Here is a 19,883-nt window from a genome sequence, read left to right as displayed (position 1 = left end):
CACCCTTTGTACAGGCCTCCCAAACGCAGGTCGATTTCAAAAGTGTGGTTTGTTATTTTGACATGAATTGAGCATTAATGAACTCTCAGATCAGCTGCCCCCATAAATTTTCAGGGAAATCTTTCACATCTTCCACCCAATCCATTTTTCTCATAAATATCAGCACTCAGGGCAGAGAGCATTCATAAACAAGCAAGAAACCCCCTGGGATCATTCTCATCATTCTCACTTCCAACTTCTACACCGTACAATTAGCCGAGATCCAGCCTTTTACTCAAGGCCAGGAGGCAAATGAAAGAATCTGTCCATTGGGACGTTTTTTCCATAGTTGGGTATGGGGAAAGAAACACTGCTGGTGAAGAAGGGCCTTGTGTACTCCATCTGCCCACAATTAAATCACTGTCCAAGTTTTTGTTTTTGTTTTGCCTTTGAGATATGCCTTTTCTAACATTGTCCTAGCATGAGGGGGAGGGACAAGCTAGAGGTGTTTTTAATTCCATCGCTATCAGGCATTCCCCCCCCCCTGGGGTGGAGGAAGGGGGTGAGGTGGGTGCGGACCGCCCTGGGTGTCACTACTGGGGGGTGGCCAAATGCTGGACTTGATCCCCTTCCGCTCTTTTCTTTCTCCTTCTGTGATAGAACTCCTATTTGGGGACTTCCCTGGCTTTTTTCTGGCCCACGTAGGACCAGTCTGGATAGTTGGCCTTGGTGAAGATTTGACGTTTTCATCCCCAAAAAGTTTTTGATTTGAGTTTCTACTGAAATGAGGCTGCATTTTAATGTTGTATTTCAATCTTGTTTTTAAGTTGTATTTTAATCAATTGTTTTTATACCTGGTGTTAGTCACCCTGAGCCCAGTCTTGGTTGGCTAGGGTGGGGTATAAATAAAACAACTTCTTCTTCTTCTTCTTCTTCTTCTTCTTCTTCTTATTATTATTATTATTATTATTATTATTATTTATTAGGAAATGCAGAATGCAAGGAGAAGAGGCTTATTCCTGCCTTCCCTAAATGCAGTGCTGATGAAGACTGTCCATTTGCACTGCAATGAGTCTTAGGAAAATAAAACCCCTTGGTGCCAGTGTAGGGAGGCTGCCTAAGGTTAACTAGCTGGGTGGGGCACTTCGTTGGGATTGTGACTAAGGACAGAAGCATTAAATTCTCCCTCTCTAGGTGCTGCCGTTCTGATGCAAATGGAGGGGGCTGTTCTCCACCTGTAATTAAAGAAGACAAAAGAAAAACCATGCTTCCCCTCTGTGCATTTAGCATAACAGTGTCGTTTGACCCTGAGATGCTACAGTTGCCCCTTGATATAGATCTGCCTCCTCCCTGCTCAAGCTGAGAATTAATCCATCCATAGCGGAGGCCTTCCATCTCCTCACAGTGTCTAATGGTGCCATTTCCAGCAGCATTACAGGGCAATTTCTGTAAATCCCTGCGAGAGAATTTGCAGGAATCGGCAAATAACATCTGTCACCGCTCACTGCACAGCATCCAGCAGAATCACAGGTATTTTTTAATATCTCTATCACTCAGGACCCCACGCTTTGCAAATAAAACAAATGAGAGCAAACCCCAGCAGCTGGAATCCCTCCTGCTGCCAGATACACTTTAAATAAAGAGATTTGGAGCCACTTGATCCTGGCTTATCTCCTCCTGAAAGAAGGGATTTAACAGCCGGCTTCCTCGCTGACATCTTCTTCTCCATTTTTCAATTGAAAGCTACTTCTCTACACAAAAGTCTCATCCCAGCAGCAGCCCCCTCCTCCCCTGCTAGGCAGTCAACAGCTGGCCCAGGGTCATCTCCAGCCCTTGTTTATTAAATGTCTACCTCCCGGGTACAAGAAAACTCAGGGCGGCTTATAACAGGGTGGTAAACTATTCCATCATATATAACATAATTCCAAGGCTGTCTGCTATGTAGTTTGGCTATGTGAAAAAGCATACAGGACTTCAGCTGAAATCACAACTGTTTTAAAATGTATGTATGTATTCATTTGTAAGATTTCTACTCCTTTCTAGGGGTTTAACCTCTGCTCAAGGAGGCTTACATAAAGTAAAAGTCACAACCATAACAAAACATATCAATAAAGTACAATTTAATATAAAAAGACTGGCATGAGTGACAGATAAAAGAGAAGAGAGTTCTCAAACTTTTATCTAATGTGGCATAGCAAAAGCCTGCCAATATAGAAAACTCTTCACTGACCAATGAAAAACGGCAAGAGAGAGAGAGTCATCTGAGCCTGAAAGGACAAGGTGTTCCATTACCTGCTTTGTGGATATTTTCCTGCCCAGTATACAGTGGTACCTCGGATTAAGTACTTAATTAGTTCCGGAGGTCGGTTCTTAACCTGAAACTGTTCTTAACCTGAAGCACCACTTTAGCTAATGGGGCCTCCTGCTGCTGCCGCGTCGCCGGAGCCCGATTTCTGTTCTCATCCTGAAGCAAAGTTCTTAACCTGAAGCACTATTTCTGGGTTAGCGGAGTCTGTAACCTGAAGCGTATGTAACCCGAGGTACCACTGTACAAGGAAAATGTACAGCCAGAAAACTATCTGGATGAAATGGTGGACTTGGATGTGAATCCCGAAGCTTGGCAAGATTCTGTGGGTGCCTGGTCTGCAGGTCTGAGTCTAGGAAGTCAGCCAGTGTGTGGCTTCTAACGCACCATGATCCAGTGTGGGTATAGTCTCACCCACTTCTCTTGTGTTCATCCAATGAAGCTGGATTCATGACAAGTAAAAGAAGTACTTCTTCATATAGTTAACTATGGAATTTGCTCCCACAGGAGGAGTGATGGCCACCAACTTGGATGGCTTTCAAAGAGGATTAGACAAATCCATGGAGGATAAGGTGACGAGTGGCTTGATACAATATGCTTCTGAATCCCAGTTGCTGGAAACCACAGGAGGGGAGAGTGTTGTTGCATTCAGGTCCTGCTCAGGGGCATCTAATGGCCACTTTGAAAACAGGATGCTGGACTACACACCTGATCCAGCAGGCTCTTCTTATGTTCTTAGGTGTAATATTTGCTTGTTGAGTTCAGCAAAAGGTTTGTCAATTATAGTTTCCAGCTCAGTTCCTCCCTCCAAAAAAGTAACTAACACGGACAAGTCCATCAATAATTGAATACATGCAGCACACACGCAAACGTACATGTGTGTGTGTAAGCTGCCTCCATATATTACAAGAAACACAAGACACTTCTAGACCATTCTTATTTTGCAGGTGAGATTTAATTGCATACCAGCAAATGTAGGTCACAGAATTAAAGTGGATTTTGCTCCCTTGAGGAGCATACCTGCTTTCAAAACAAATCACACTTTCAAAACAACTCAAAGTCTTTGGAGTAAGAAAAGTGTCAGGAAAATGAGAAGTTGTGAGATAGCAATTGCTTGGCACAACTTTGCGTAACCTCCCTCAGCCTGAGGGCTGGATTCAAACATGGCTGACCGTCCAATGGCCACATTCCAATGCAGATGGGGCCAAAGGTGAAAGGCGACAGGGCCAAAGACTAATAGGAAAGAAGAAATGTTTTTCCCCGTAGTAGAATAAATTAAAATAAAGAAAAACAATACTCTCTAGGGAAACCATACCTTCTCCAATCCCCTCTTCTCCAATCCCCCATTTGCCCTTCCCCTCCATACCTTCCCCAATCCCCTCTTCTCCAATCCCCCATTTGCCCTTCCCCTCCATTTTGCCTCACTCCCTGCTGCTGTGATTAAAAGCCGATCCCACGGGCATGGTTGGCCAATTGGTGCCAAAGAAGGATAGGACTTTTTTTATGTACGCCACAGCAGCAGCAAGAATACTTATTGCAAAGCATTGGAAGACACAAGATCTACCCACCTTGGAAGAATGGCAGATGCAAGTAATGGACTACATGGAAATGGCAGAAATGACCGGCAGAATACGAGATCAAGGAGAAGAGCGGGTGAAAGAAGATTGGAAGAAGTTTAAAACCTACTTACAAGAATACTGTAAAATTTTTGAATGCTGATGACATTGAAGGGGTTCTAGTAAATAAGGGAAAGAAGAGTATGAAAGAAGGGATAGATATTGGATGAAAATTGGGAAAGTATAATACGTGAGGGAAATTATTTAAAGATAAAACTAATAAGAATGAATTTGCTAATCAATTTTAAAGTGGAATACAAGAAAGGGAGGTGGGTGGAAGTCAGGAAAATAAGTTTATGAATGATAAGAATTTGAAAAGAGGTGGGGTTTTTTGTCTCTTTTTTTGTTAAATTTCTTAATTTTTTTGCTTCTGTTATATTTTTTCTTTTTTGTTGTGTTTTAACTGTTTGTATTCATTGGTTTTTTGATGTCTGTTGTATGTTTGATATGTATTGTTTCTTTTTTGTATTGTTTTTCTTTTGTAAAACTTAATAAAATATTATTTAAAAAATAAAAATAAAAGCCGATCCCACATCAAGCTCACCTGATTCATTGGTGATCCTCAGCACCTCCTGTGAACTTTGTGCAAGCTAATCAGGATGAAAGCGCAATAAAAAAGGTCATTCGGAAGTGACCAGAATCATTAGCTGAATGATCAGCCACAGTCACTGGTGAATGTACTCATCTAGCTGCCATTCCAGACCTCTGAAGGCTATGCTTCTCTGGGCGCCCCTACCAAGTGCCATGTGACAGGGAAAGGGAATTTCAGCGGTGACATCTGGTTACAGAATGCCCTCTCCTTCTCAGGCTCACCTAGGGCCCAACCTTAAACTTTTATTGGTGCCAGGTGAAGATTTTTTATGTTATTTTGCCAGGCTTTTTAGATCTGGGCTTTTTCAATTCTGAATTTTTAGATCTGCTTTTAGTCACACTGTTTTGAACTATTTATACTCTTTTATTTGCGGCTCCTATTTTTATGTTGCGGTTTATTTACTGATGATCAATTGATTTTTTAAAATTGTGTTTTGATTTTGTAAGCCACCAGAGAACACTGTTGCTACCCAGATATGTAGAATGTGGATGTGTGTTTTAATCTGTTTTCAGTTTATCACTGATTTCATACACACACACACACACACACACATATATATATATATATATATATATATATATATATATATAAAATAAATAATATATGTATATATATAATAAATATATATATATATATATATATATATATATATATATATATATATATATATTTGCTTTCGTAGATTTTCACGGGTACAGGAATGCAGGTTTTGGTGTCCTCGGGTGTCTTCCCGTGTAAAAGTTGGGGTGTCTAGGCGACGTTTCGACGAGGTCTCACTCGTCATCTTCAGGCTGGTGCTTTCGGCTTCTTGTTACTGGAACAGAGCAGGATCTCAGTGTTTGAGTTCCTATAAATACTGTAGAGGGGGTGTGGTGTATAGCTTCCAATGTTCTGGGCAGAGAGGAAGTTCCCAGGCTAGTGTGCCTTTTCTTCTTTTGTTCCTTAATTACTTGAGAGATATCTATATAAAATATGTTTGCCTTTAACTGGTTTTACTGATAGTATTGCTATGAGGTGGGGGGGAGTAGGTAGACTATATGCAGAAACCTTCCTAAGCCCCATATGTTGCTGTCATTGCTGAGCATAGGCCATCTTGGCTATGGCTGGTGGCAGGCAAATTAACATCTGGAGGACCTCAAGTCCTGTATCCTTGTTTTAATGCATTAAAGTGAAGTGAAATATTCATATGTATTCCAGCCCTTTCTCTCCTATCCAATTTTTCAGCATCTCTGGGATGTTGCTTATGCTGAAGTTCTAAGATTCTTCATTCACCCTTCCCAGAATGCACTGTTGTTCTTGTTAAATAAACAGCATGAGAGTCGCTCATCCATATGCTGCCAGTGCTAATCCTAATTCTCCAAGGAATCACGCTGGATTACATTCGGGGAAGGTCAAGACCTGCACTATTCCTCTGCCTGCAGCAGGAAACCTTGTCCAAGCTGCAGATCACATTTAGTGCCTGGAAACTGGAAGAGCAATAAGCAGGTAAGTGTGGCACACCTTGCCAAATATGTTTCTGCGGTATTGTTTTTGGTTTTTCAACCAACTGCAATCAGCTCGGTTTCAAAACTGATTCAGCAAGAATTATCAGCAACAAAACAAAACATAATATCTAGGTGGCTAGGTGGTTCTCCAAAGGAACGGAAACCAATAATACCATTATTAAGGAAGAAGGAAATGTGCCTGGATTGTTTGCAGGGCATATTACATGATACATTTTAGTAGCAAGCTGGCCACAATGCTGTATTATCTCTCATTATATTCTCAGGTATCTCAGTTACAACATGGTGCAAATGTAGCGTTTGAAATCACATTAAGCTTGCCTGAGATTTTACACACACACTTCGCCAAGTGTATACAGGCACCTTCTATAATAGTAGCAAAGTGGTCTTAGGTGGACCAAGGAGTTAGTTCTAGAGCAGAGGTAGGCAACCTAAGGCCCGCGGGCTGGATGCGGCCCAATTGCCTTCTCAATCCAGCCTGCAGATGGTCTGGGAATCAGCGTGTTTTTACAAGAGTAGAATATGTCCTTTTATTTAAAATGCATCTCTGGGTTATTTGTGGGGCATAGGAATTCGTTCATATATTTTTTTCAAAATATAGTCCGGCCCACCGCATGGTCTGAGGGACGGTGGACTGGCCCACAGCTGAAAAAGGTTACTGACCCCTGTTCTAGAGTCTCATTTTACTCTCATGAGTTCAACATTGGAGAAGTCCCACACCTGCTGACCCTGGCCCTGTCATTACATTCCCACAAGCCCCTCTCACTGAGAGATACTGGGATGGGAGGTCTGAAAGGAGAAGGTTACTCTATGTGCATATGTCCATTCTTCCTCCCAGGGGATTCAGAACCCTGATCATGCAGGAGAACCTGTAGGGAGAACCTGTCCTAGATGAATAGAGCAGAATCTCCTCTCCAAACCTTCTCCCAAAGTGTAGATGGGGTCAGGGCGGCACAGTAGTATTATGGAGCCAGTAGGCATGGCCTCACTCTGCCCTTCATGCAGCTAATTGTGTGAGGGGATAACATTCCAATAAAAGGGCTGGCACCATTATGAATCATGCACAGGCAGATGCCAGGGCTCCAGTGCCCTGGGAGGCCTCCCCCCGCCCCTCGATGCATCCTTGCTTATTAAAGAAAAAAATGAAATAATTTTGTATTTTTGAAAAAGAAATCAGCACTCTGGTATCAAGATTTGCCCCCCCCCCCAATGTCCTGGAAGTTACATTGTTTGAAGTTACGGTTGGGTAAAAGATGTCTGCAAGCATAAACACATGACAGCCACCATACTTCTGCGAAGGCAACCTTCTCTCTGCCACTCCTCCCCCCCCCAAAAAAAAACAGTTTCTGTAGCATTGGGAGCAAAGCCAAGCTAGTGGCCAGAGGTCACTTGTTAATGGAGTGGGCAACATGTTAATTGCACATCTTTCTCTTATCAAGCGTTACTTGGGAGATATGTGAGAAGCAAGGGGAAATGAGTAGGGGCACCAGTCCCACACCCCCTGTGATATATAGTAAAGCTGAAAGCGTTGGATCTGTAACTAACTCCTCTGTTGCCATTCTGCCTAACAGTAGGGCAGGCCCTGCTCCATCCCCATCTCAGAGAACACTGTCTCAGGTGGGACTTACCTGGCACCTTCTGCCAGCCATCTTCACATGAGTGAGTTTAACATCCTTAAACCTCCTCCAAATTCCAGCACCAGCGTCAAAACCATTCATATTCCTGGGGGAAGGCATACACATCCCTTTTCTCTCCTCTGAAAGATTAGAGAAATTTCTCTCAGCTAGCAATTGAGGCAGCAGCGTTTTCAGAGTATCTTGTGGGGCTTATTATTAGTGAATTCTGCTCAAATATTAACTAATAACTCTCTTCAGAGAGACAGTAACTTTCTCAAATGCTGCTTGGGGCAATATTCATTTTCCCCGCAGACAAGGAGAAGAAGAGCCACTATCACACCTAGGCAGACAGGCGGTAGGAAAAATCTGGCATTTCAAAGAAATGGGCTCATCATAGTATAGATATAAAAGAGATGAAAATGTCCATTCTGTTTTGGTCCATTTGGGAGCCGTGTGCATATTTTACAGGAATGGGGTTAATGACATTTAAGGGATGGCAATAATCCAGAAAATGAGCTAGAGAAGAGGCTGTATTATTTAGAGACTTCTTTTTTTTACACTTGATCAGACTGTCTAATTACCCCAGGTTTCAACCTCCCCTATTTGAGACTGTGCATGACAAAGCAACAGATTCTGTACAGGTCTAGGAAATGCAGAGATTATTTACAGGAAGGGTCGATATCAGGGACCCTCCAAATGCGGTTGGACCCTAACTCCTATGGCCAGTGGTCTGGGCTTATGGGAGTTGCACCTGAATGGCATATGAAAGACCGCAGGTTGCCACAGGATTTATTGCTTTGCCTCTGACAGGATATTCGTTGGAAAGTACCCAAAGGAATACTGTTCCTAAATAGTGCTTTGGAAACCTCACACCAGTCTACGGGCCAGAATGCATCTGCAGCCTAACCTAAGATTTGATATCTGAACTGAATGTGCCAATCCATTCCAGTGCTGCCCTGTGTTAGGAGGATGTAAATAGTACCTGGTTTTGTTGAGAATAACACATTCCGCCTCCAGTTTGGCCGTTTTAACATGATGTGCTACAGGCTTTAATGCATTCATCCTCACAACCTCCCTGCCGCTTGGATGTGTTGAGGCAAATAAAGGGCTTAGCCTTTAGGACTCCTGTGGGAAGGGAATAATAAGCAGTCCATTTGCTGTGGCCTCAGCAGCTCCGCTACCTCCTCCTGCCATGCAGATGAAGACAATGAAGACATCAGAAAGGTGACACTCAGTGGTGTGAGACTTGACTCTTCATTACTGACTCATCAAGCTGTGGGATCGATTCCATTTTCCCACAGTTTATTGTAAGTTCAAAGCTTGGTTAGCTTTAGCATTTCATTTTCTAAAGGTTCCCTGCACTCCTAAGGCAGACATCAAAGAGAGAAGGGTATTAGAGAGGTCAATGAAGCACTCGGAAATGGCAAGAGCACCTGTGGAAGTGGATCGCTCTGTTCATTAAGATGTATCGCCATAAGCCTTTGCTCAAAGAAGACTTGCAAAGAAAAACAGCTGAGGAAGAAAGCGCAGGGGGATAGGTTGTGAAATAACCTGAGAACTGCCGTAATCAGACATACTTATATGGCTGTCTTCTGAGGCCTGGCCTGGAAAGCAGGAGAATGCTATCAACTTCCCTGTACAGTGGTACCTTGGGTTAAGAACTTAATTCGTTCCGGAGGTCCGTTCTTAACCTGAAACTGTTCTTAACCTGAGGTACCACTTTAGCTAAGGGGGCCTCCTGCTGCCGCCGTGCCACCGCCGTGCAATTTCTGTTCTCAACCTGAAGTAAAGTTCTTAACCTGAGGTACTATTTCTTAGTCTGTAACCTGAAGCGTCTGTAACCCGAAGTACCACAGTATATCATGCGTGGGGGGACTCCTTTGCAGACTGAGGGGCACATTTCCATCTGGGCAACCCCCTGGTGGGCCAGGGTGAAAGCAGGCAAAGCAACAAATTAAAATTCACCTTTGTACAGGAGACTAGTTTCTACAGACTGATGCTCTATCCTCCATCCCAGCAGCCAAGAGGCATTATTAGACAATGACACTTTCCAGCCTGTCAAAAATGCTCAATGAAGCAGGGCTGCTAAGAGTGTGTGGCTGAGGAGGGGTTGTAGCATTGGAGGAGCCCAATGGCCAGATAGAGAGCCCTAGTGGCCACATTTGGACCCCAAGCCTGAGGTTACCCACCTCTGCTTTAAACTGCAGTACAGCAAATGATGGAACTGGAAACTTCTCCATATGTTATCAATTGTGTATTGCAGAAAGTGGCTTTGGCTATCAGCACAGTACTTTTCAAACTCAACGTTTTTCAAACTGTAGAGCCAGTGCAATATAAGCAGTTAGAGCGTGAGACTCGAACCTGGGAGACCAGGGTTCAAATCTCTACTTGGCCAAGAAGCTTACTGGGTGACCACATCACAGCATAACCTATCTGACAGGGTTGCTGTGCAGATAAAATTAGAGGTGCCGTATGTCCGGAATTTCCTGGACATGTCCAGGATTTAACCAGCGAAAATAGCATCCAGGTCTGGGATTTTGAGGTTGATTGCTTAAACAACTGTTGTGTCCTAAGAAAAGGGAGAACCATGTACAGCACTTTGAGCTCCTCAGAGAAACAGGTGGTGTATAAATTCAATAAATAAATGTAGCTGGGGACCATAGGCCAGAGAATGGCCTGAAGAGTCCTGGGGTCATTGTGTTTCTGAAGCTAAGCAGGCCTGGGCCTGACCAGAACTCACATGCCACTCTGAGCACCAACCACACATTATGTTAAATACATAGCATGCGCTTACATCTGTTTGTTTTAGAACCAATACAAAATTTCTTACTAGCTTAGCCCAAAACAGCTACAACTTGCGTCCCTTTCTGAAAGTGAGTAAGGAGGTAGAGCTTTCCACCTCAGAGGTCATCACTGTAAAGGTCTAGATACCAGCAACTACAGTTCTAATTTTCCACAGTACTGGAATGTGAAGCAGTGGATTTCAATCTCTAGGTGTAAAGATATCTGGGCGGCTTGTAGATCTCACCCTAAGTGACATTGAGAACAACCTACTATGAACTACAGTCCAGTTGATGTTAAAGGAACACTGACAAGGAATGCTGTCGTGCTCATGTCCTGGGCATCTGGTTGGCTACTCTTAGGGGAGAATCTTCTTGTGTTCTTCTAAGTCTGGTATATGTCCATTTTATACACAAACACATACAGTGGTACCTCAGGTTAAGTACTTAATTCGTTCCGGAGGTCCGTACTTAACCTGAAACTGTTCTTAACCTGAAACACCACTTTAGCTAATGGGGCCTCCTGCCGCTGCTGCACGATTTCTGTTCTCATCCTGAAGCAAAGTTCTTAACCTGAGGTACTATTTCTAGGTTAGCAGAGTCTGTAACCTGAAGCGTCTGTAACCTGAAGCATATGTAACCTGAGGTACCACTGTAGATGATATGTAAAAATCATATCTGCTCCTGCTGATCAATATTGCTGTAAGTGATCATGAATGGCTAAGAAGTTTCACCTTCCCTTGTAACGTGTAGTTTCTATATATCGATTTTGGTTGCTTGCTTCCTTTAGCAGCTACATAGCTGGCAAGGAAAGGTCTTCTGCCACTCTTAAAGGTAAAGGAGCCCAGAAGGGAAGGTAGCAATCTTAGACATTGCTGCATTTTAAATCGTTTTTTGTCTGCTGCCTGTCTGTTCAAAGCCTATCACAACAGGATGCACTGAGAATGATATGGATCACTACTTCCTCATGCATATTCTTTCAGCACCGTGGGACATTGAGCCCATTCCTGCTATCAGTCACTGACTCTTGATTTCACATCTGGAACAAGCCTCATCATCGGCTGAAATCTGCCTCTCTGCTCAACTTCCATAGGTGCGTCTTCTTGGAACAAGGTCAGCTGTTCCTTGGCTGCAAAATCCCTGTCTAAATGTTCAGAGTCAGGGCACAGCTGGGGGAAATGGCACATTAGCATAGAACTCATTTTATTTCTCTGGCTCCCTGTTGTGCTCTTGTCTGCAGCCATTAAGGATGAAGCAATCTCCTTGTTGCAGAGGCCTGCCACAGGAAAAAGGCTGCTGGTGCAAAGTTAGGCTCAGCATTTGACAGGTACAAGCTTCTGAAACCAGAGTTCTAGTGAAGGAATCACTCTTTGAAATGGGAGCACTGCTTTGGATATCAGTAAAAGACACAAAGGGACGCAGGTGGCACTGTGGTCTAAACCACTGAGCCTAGGGCTTGCCGATCAGAAGGTTGGCGGTTCGAATCCCCGCGACGGGGTGAGGGTCCCTGCTCCTGCCAACCTAGCAGTTCAAAAGCACATCAAAGTGCAAGTAGATAAATAGGTACCGCTCCGGCGGGAAGGTAAACAGCGTTTCCGTGCGCTGCTGTGGTTCACCAGAAGTGGCTTAGTCATGCTGGCCACATGACCTGGAAGCTGTACACCAGCTCCCTCAGCCAGTAAAGTGAGATGAGCGCCACAGCCCCAGAGTCGTCCGTGACTGGACCTAACGGTCAGGGGTTCCTTTACCTTTAAGAGAAACAAAGCTGTTCACAGTGCATTTATTCATGTCCTGATTTGAGGTCCCCAAACTGCAAGGAAAAGTAGGTTTGGGGGTTCAGAAATCAGACAGGGTTGCTGGAGGAGTATATGGCTAACCTGTCAGGAGTATATGGCTAATCTGAGCCAACAACCCCAAACAAACAAAACTCACTGCAACCAACCAAATGCAACCAACCATTCCCTCCCCCCTCTCCCCTCCCAATATCACAATGCCTATGATAGCAGTATCTCACACCAAATGTAACTGACCTGTAGAAAAGACTCTGTGAACTGAGAACAGAGACACTATTTGTACCTTTGTTATCCATGAAAATCTTTCAATAAAAATAAATAATACAAATAAATCAGGCAGAGTGAGTGTGGGCAGGTTAGTGGGGAACCACATAATCTGATTTTCCTTTGTTCACACACACTCTGCTCTCAACTCTGAAACTTGCACACCATCCTATTAAGGCAAGCTGATTGGGAGCTGTGATTGCCACCTTCTTCCTGACAAAGCCCATGAGCAGTCAGTAATTCAGCAGGTGCAGCTGCTTCTCGCTAAACATTTGTCACCTTCTTCCGGCATGGTTCCTGTACCTTTAACAGCTGCATGCTAGGAGGAAGTCCAACTGATGAAGCTTTCCTCATCACTGCATCTGAAGCTTCTGTTCTGTTCATACATACATCATTTTATTTGCATGCCTCCTTGCCAGCTTACATGAAAAATACACAAGTGCAAGCACAACAAAAGCAGACATAAACAATAAATAACACATCAATAAGTACACAATCAAATTGAAATAATTTCCACATAAATCATAAGATCTAAAATAAAGATAGAAAAAAATAATATCAATACGAGCAGCAAACCCTCCCCCCCCCAATAAACCCCCTAAACAATACCCCAGCCCAAGAGTCTGTTCAGCAGCCTTAACATCCTACCTTCCAAGGCCATGTACAAAAACCTAAGGCACAGAAGCCAAGCCAGGACAAAAAATAAACAGGCAACACTATTTCATGGTAAAATCTGAGGTATCCAAGGCAGATAAAAAGGAATCTCATTAACATGTGGAATATGTGGGTCATTTCTTGGATGGAACACATGGAACTGATTCCACTTTTTCTGGCAAGGTTCGTGCCAAAATTCATCACATGCAACATTGCATAAGGATGGTGTGCTTTCCCAATTCAATTTTCAACTCAGATGCAGTAGCTAAGGGCTTGGGACTCTAGCCAGGAGGGGGTGGGAAATAGGACCACACCGCTTAGGCGGTATTACTAAGGGCACTTCCACGTGGCAATTAATTGTGGACTCAGCCAAGTTAACAATGGCCTCATCAAAATGCCATCTCATCTTATTTTCTCATTTAATCCAGATGTTTCCCCTTCAATCCAAATCCATGCTCAGCTTCATTTGCGAAATATAGTTTTGTTTTCAATCTCATTTTTATCAAGCTTTTAGGAAATTTTATGGAATTGGTTTTATATGAACTACTTAGAGATTTTCCACATTATGTAAGCATTATAAACATTTGATAAATAAATGCACCATTTCCATGGAAAAATCTGATAAGGAAAAAATAAACTCTGGGGGAAATCCGGATTTAAAAGTGAGGGGATGGCACAGGCCAAGGGGGAAGGGGTAGACTTGCATGCCTGTGCAGCACAAAGTCCGTAATAAATTGCCTTCTGTCTTGGAATGTTACACACTCTCTGCACGTTACCAGGAGAGGAATATGTCGCATTCCAATCCAAAATGCGGCGTGCAAAACTCTTAACATGGAAATAACCTGCACCTGCTGAACTTTGCTGTTACTTTGCAGTTTTGGCATGTTTCTGTCCCGCTGCACTAAGCCTTTTTGTGCAATGACATTAAAATCCCAGTAACATTTGTTAAACAGGGCACCTGGGGAGGGTTGGCAGCTTTCCTCTTCACCTGGCTCAGTGGCACGATACCCGCCAAGCTGCACCGCTCGCCAGAAGGTGAATGGATGCGCTGAGCCAAGTGGTACTAGAGAAGGGAAATGGCTAATTGCCTGACAGGGACGAGATGAATATGAGATGCTGATCTTTAATTGCAAACAATTACATTTGCAAGAAACAAGCTCGCCCACATGCATGACGTGCAGCTTCTAATTAAACGTTAAACACATTCATTTTTCCCCTTCCCTTCTTCCGTTCCACCCCCCCTTGATTTTCTGTAGAAAGTAATTAACTATCTTGTCTACAGGTAAACCATTAATTAATACTTTGCTCATTATGATCAAGATCAGATTGTTTTGATTTATTTGGTGCTACTTTTTTTCTTAATGCAATTACTCCCTGATCCTCGGGAAGGTACAGTGGCAGCTGATCTTTTATGCATGGGAAGCATCACCTTGGAAGTGCACAGAGTTGGAAGCAGCGTTCCAAAGGCTCATCTTTGGACTGAAAATGCATCACTCTACAGCACAACATTCATATAGTAAACAGTGAGGTGATAAGGGAATAAAATGAAGTTCAGAAAATTACATACATTCGTAATTACCGTATGTAATTAATGGGGTAAATCACAAAACAGCTATTGATAACATAAGTGTGTGTGTGTGTGTGTGTGTGTGTGTGTGTGTTTGCCTCTAGCTTTGCATGCAGAAGGTCCCTGGTTCAGTCTGTGGCATCTCCAGGTAGGGCTGTCAGAGACCCCTCCATGAAACGATGGGAAGCCTCTGCCAATGCCATAGCTGTCAACTTACAGATTTGAAAATAAGGGACCAGCAGCCTTGAAAATAAGGGACCAGCAGCCAAAATAAGAGACCTGCAGCCTCACCTGTTCCAGGCACTCCAGTCTTCCTGTCCTCCTGCAGTCTGGTCAAACTCATGCTGGGTAGCTTTGAGAACACTGTCCAACCAACTCTGTAACCAGAGGTTCAACTGAATAGAATCTGAATCACATGCACCACAAGGCCTATGCAGCCTCAACTTAAGATGGCTCCCCGGCCTGGCTTTGCACTGCAAAGTTTGCAGCAGCATGTGCAACAAAATGGCGTCCAGCATTCAAAAAACCCATCAGCTTACATTAACTAGCCACACACAAGGCATGCAAGCTCCACCCCCCAGTCGTTCTTAGACTTCTTATTGGGTGAGCAACACAGCCAAGCAACACAGTTGGAGCCTTCCTCCTCCCTGTCTGGCAGGGAGGGAGGGAGAGGAGCTGCTTCCTTTGAAATTTAAGGGACATCATTTAAGGGACATCCATCAATAAGGGACAGCAGTGGGACATGGCACTGGAATAAGAGACTGTCCCTTCAAATAAGGGACACTTGACAGCTATGGCCAATGCACTGTCTCAGTATAAAATAGTTTCCTATGCCTCCTCTCTTAGAAAGTCTCCCACTGCCTGACACAGGGAGGTTGAGGGAGTGAAATGGCTCAGGAGCCCAGTACCGCAGGACCCCAGTACCTCTCCAGGGCCACTTCCGGGTTAGCGCCTCCGGCAATGGCAAAGTTCCTCCGATCGGGAGGAACCGGCTCCGTGAAAAACAGGGTCTGACCGCCAAGGCGAAGGCGGAGACCCTTAGAAATCACAGACGGAAGAAGTCTGTGAACCTGGGATTCAGCTGGCACCTTCAGCGCCCCCCTACTCGTGGGGAGACCCGGTATCGGGAATCCAGAGCGACGTGGGGTGAGAGGCGCGGTGCTTTGAATCAACCGCTTATTTCACGGAGCAAAGCCGCATTGCTGCTGTCGGAGAGCGCTGACTTTTTTCCTGTAGACAATTGGATTTTAAACAACAACCCGTGAGTAGAACGGGAAATTGAACTTTTAAATAATTTAATTTGGCACCGAACGGGGAAGGTCCAAACAGGAAGTCCACCTTCCCTTTCTGTAAATAGACTGAAGCAAAGTAGTTGTTAACTAAGGTTTGGGAAAGTCTTACGTAAAGGACTAAAATTCCACTGATTGAAACTATTAATTTTGACCAAGTGAACTTGCAGGAGAAGGTGAAAAATTAAAAATCGAAGCGTCACGTCTCTGAACCTGGGAACGGCTTGTAAAAAGTCCATCGACGGTAAACAGGACAAATTTGACAGCTAGCTTTAAAAGAAAGACATTGTTTCTATTGTCTGCTTCTGCACTTAAAAAAGAAGAAAAGGTAACTGGAAACTGTTACTAATTTACTTTTGGAATTGTGCTGGAAAGGATTGATACAAATGGAGACTGTCTTCCTCTAGAGGGAGTTTTGGGACATTGTTACAAGAGTGCAGCTGGGAAACTGGCCTTAAGATAAAGACTGTGAGAAACTAGTTCTGACCTTGAACATCTTAAGAATGTTGGCAAAAGAAGAAGTAGCGTCTGTACTGAATAGGACATTCTATTTGTTGGGAAAGCTGCATAAACAGATAGATGTCATGGTTACTAAGATTGACATTTTGGGAACAAAAGTGGATATCAGCATAGAAGTCGACAAGAACCTGGCACAGGAATCCTTCTTAACTGAACAAATTGATTAATTAGAGAAGGAGAAAGTTGCTGTTGTTGAGTACAAAGCAAAACGAGGGTGAGCCTTAACCCTAAAGAGGCAAATGGAGGATTACAACTTGAGGCCTTATATGACTGTAATTAGGAGAAGCCAGTTTTTGAAGATGGGTACCTGGCCTGATCTGGGAAAGGAAAGGTGGAGAGATCCCCTTATGCAGGGATCAAATGAATTTTGGAATATGAATTTGAGCCAGGAGGAGATTGGAGCTTTTGGGGCCTTCGGACGTGGAAGAATTGTGAAACAAGATTTGGAATACTTTATGGGCCCTAGCTTTAACTATGGAAATCTGGCAGACCTGTCAAGAAGGAATATAAGCATCGTTGGGTTGGAGCTCCCCCGAGATCTGCTTTTAGCACCAAAGATTATCAAGAAGACCGGCAAAAGGGAAGTGAAGAAGAGTTAAGAGCCTCGGATATAAGATCTCCAGGTTGATGGACGCTGGGAGGTTGATGGAACTGACGGCAGGGGCCGAGACTGGGGAGGGGAGACGGTGGAAGAAAATTGGGAATTTAAAGTGTATATATGGAGATTTAAAAAAAAAAAAATTAATGAGAGATGGAAAAATCATGGAATGAATTTTTTATGACCCTAGGGGAAATGTCTTAAGAGATTAAGTTCAAATTTATTAGTTTTAAGGAAAAATAAGATTAAACAAAGTAAAAATGGATGATTAATTGGTAAAAGAAGAGAATGTTAAATTACAGTATATTAAGATAAATTATTAGGATAAAAACAAAGGTGAAGGATTTGCTAAAATATCTAACTGAACCAGAATACAAAGAGGGGAGGTGTGAGGAGGTCAAGGAAATAAGCTAAAGAAAGAAAGTTATGTAAAGGTTTGATTTATTCTTTTTTTATTGTATGCATTTTTTTTTCTTTTTTGTCTGTTCTCTTTTTTATTTTTATTTTTCTTTGATGGGACTTGTTTTTATATATGGTTTTGCTTTCTTTTTTGGTCTAATTGGGTGTTTTTCTTCTGTTATTTTTTTTATTATTCATGTAACCTTTAAAATTTCAATAAAAATTTATTTTTTTAAAAAAAGTACCTCTCCAGGACCCTGCAATCATTATCTGAGGCTCTTCTTCATAAGTCTCTTCCACAAGAGGTCCAGTAGGTGGCAACACGAGAACAGGCCTTTTCTGCAGTGGCTCCCTAGGGAGACTCACCTTGTGCCTTTGTTACATATCTTTAGGCTCCAGGCAAAAGCATTCCTTTTTCATCAGGCCTTAGGCTTTTAATTAGTTATAACCTTGTTGTGTGGGTGCGATGTTTTAATCTAGTTATTTATTTTAATAGACTTATCTTTTGGGGGTTTTTTAAATGCTGGTTTTAATGTAGGCATGTGTTTGTTTTTTGCTTACAATATTGTAAGGCACTTTGAGTTCCCAAGCAAAAAAAGTGACAAATGCATTATTATTTTTATTATTATCACTACTACTACTACTACTACTACTACTACTACTACTACTAAACAATTTTTTAAAAGGCAGAGGAGCTGGTCCAGTCAAAAGATGACAACCATTTTTGTCTTCCAAACTCCTAAGTGCCTATCTTAGAAATAAACTCTCTTCTGAGATCTACATATTCTCACCATATTAAAGCACATTGTTTGCAACTCATTTGTGCTGCAGAGAATTGTTCAAGCACCAACAATAATGTGGTAGTTTGCAGGAAGCACTACAGTACAAGCTAAAGCAGAATAAACACACTACCAAGGTGCTGTTATTGTGGCAAGAGTGTGCTGCGGAATACACCTGCAATAAAACATCAATCTGGAGGGGCCCTATGACCATCTGAACCTTTATTTGACCTTTAGGTTGCTGAGAGATGTAATCAGACAAATTGCCACTAGAGGCTGCCCTAAACTGCAAAATCAAGCCAGGCCTCAGGCGAAAGAAAAAGAATACTCTCTGTACAACAATTGTCAGAAATATGAGTCTTGCAGTTCCTTCCATCTCAGTTCCTAGAAGTGTGCAGCCCGGGTTCTTTGCTAATGCTGTCTAAACAATGCAAGGCATTCCAGAAATGCATTTCTAGCTATATATATATTCTAGTGGGAGCAAACATTTGTTCCAAGTTAAAAAATGTCTAATTTGCACGTCCTCTCTCTCACGCACACCTGGTCAGCACAACCTGCCACTGTTTGTGATATGCAGAGAAAGGGCCTCAAGCTTTTCTCACTTTCCACCCATCATTCCTGGGCAAAGAGGGAGGATATGACAGCCAGATAACTGAAACCTGGATTCTTCACATATTTACTAAGAACTTTCCCTTAGCTTAGAGGCAGAGAAACTCCATTTATTGATCATCCTGAAAGTTATAGTTGCCCTGTTAGTCTGAATCCATTGAAACTGGATTTTCAACTGTGGCTAATCTTCAAAAGTGGGACTGAGACACCCACTTCTAAATTAGAAGCCTTAATAAATAACCATTTTCTCCCTGTTGCATGAAAGCACAAATATGTAAAAAAGAAAAAAGAAAAAACTTTCGAATTATTTGGACTAAAAAAACCCAAGGATTTTAGCATGGAATAAAATATCCTCTATTGGTAATAGGTTGGCATCCTGAGTGCCAGCCCTAAATTAAGGGAAGGATGTAAAATACTGGTTGTAGGAATGTCATTTAGGATCCCTCAGGCAAGATGTCCCCCATAGCCCCATCCCTTTCATGGCAATCCCTTCTTCAAGCCATTTAGTTTAGGATTGTTCTTTGAACAATATTCTATCATCATTTGGGGCACAGTGCACCTTGCTTCCTTGTGTTTCATTTGGCACACGCTGTAGCCTATATATTATACACAAATTTGGTCAAACAACTGTTTCTCCATGTAGGTGATTGGATTATATGACTTTCAGTTCTTCTCTAGCCATGCAGAAAAATCCTATGCATTTTCACATAGAAGTAAGCCCCTCTGAGTTCAGTAGGGTTTGCTCCCAGGTAAATGTGCATGGGGTCGCCACCTTAAATATCTGTGATTGAAGTAAAGCCATTAAAACAGCAAAGCTAAACACATATATTAGGAAATAAGCCCCACTGAACTCAGTGAGTGGAAGTCAACATTGCGTGATGTTGAATGTTCCATCTGTGCAAGCATATAAGCTTTGCCAGAGAGAACAACCCTCCTCTCCCCTTAACTGCTCACTGTTCTTGGTGTTCTCTTGATGCCCCCAGAGCTAATTCTAGGAGACATGGGGTGGGGGAGAGTGAGGG

Source organism: Podarcis erhardii (genome assembly GCF_964252035.2).
Source record: "Podarcis erhardii genome assembly, chromosome: 6".
Taxonomy (NCBI): domain Eukaryota; kingdom Metazoa; phylum Chordata; class Lepidosauria; order Squamata; family Lacertidae; genus Podarcis; species Podarcis erhardii.
Note: the sequence above shows the minus strand (reverse complement) of the source record.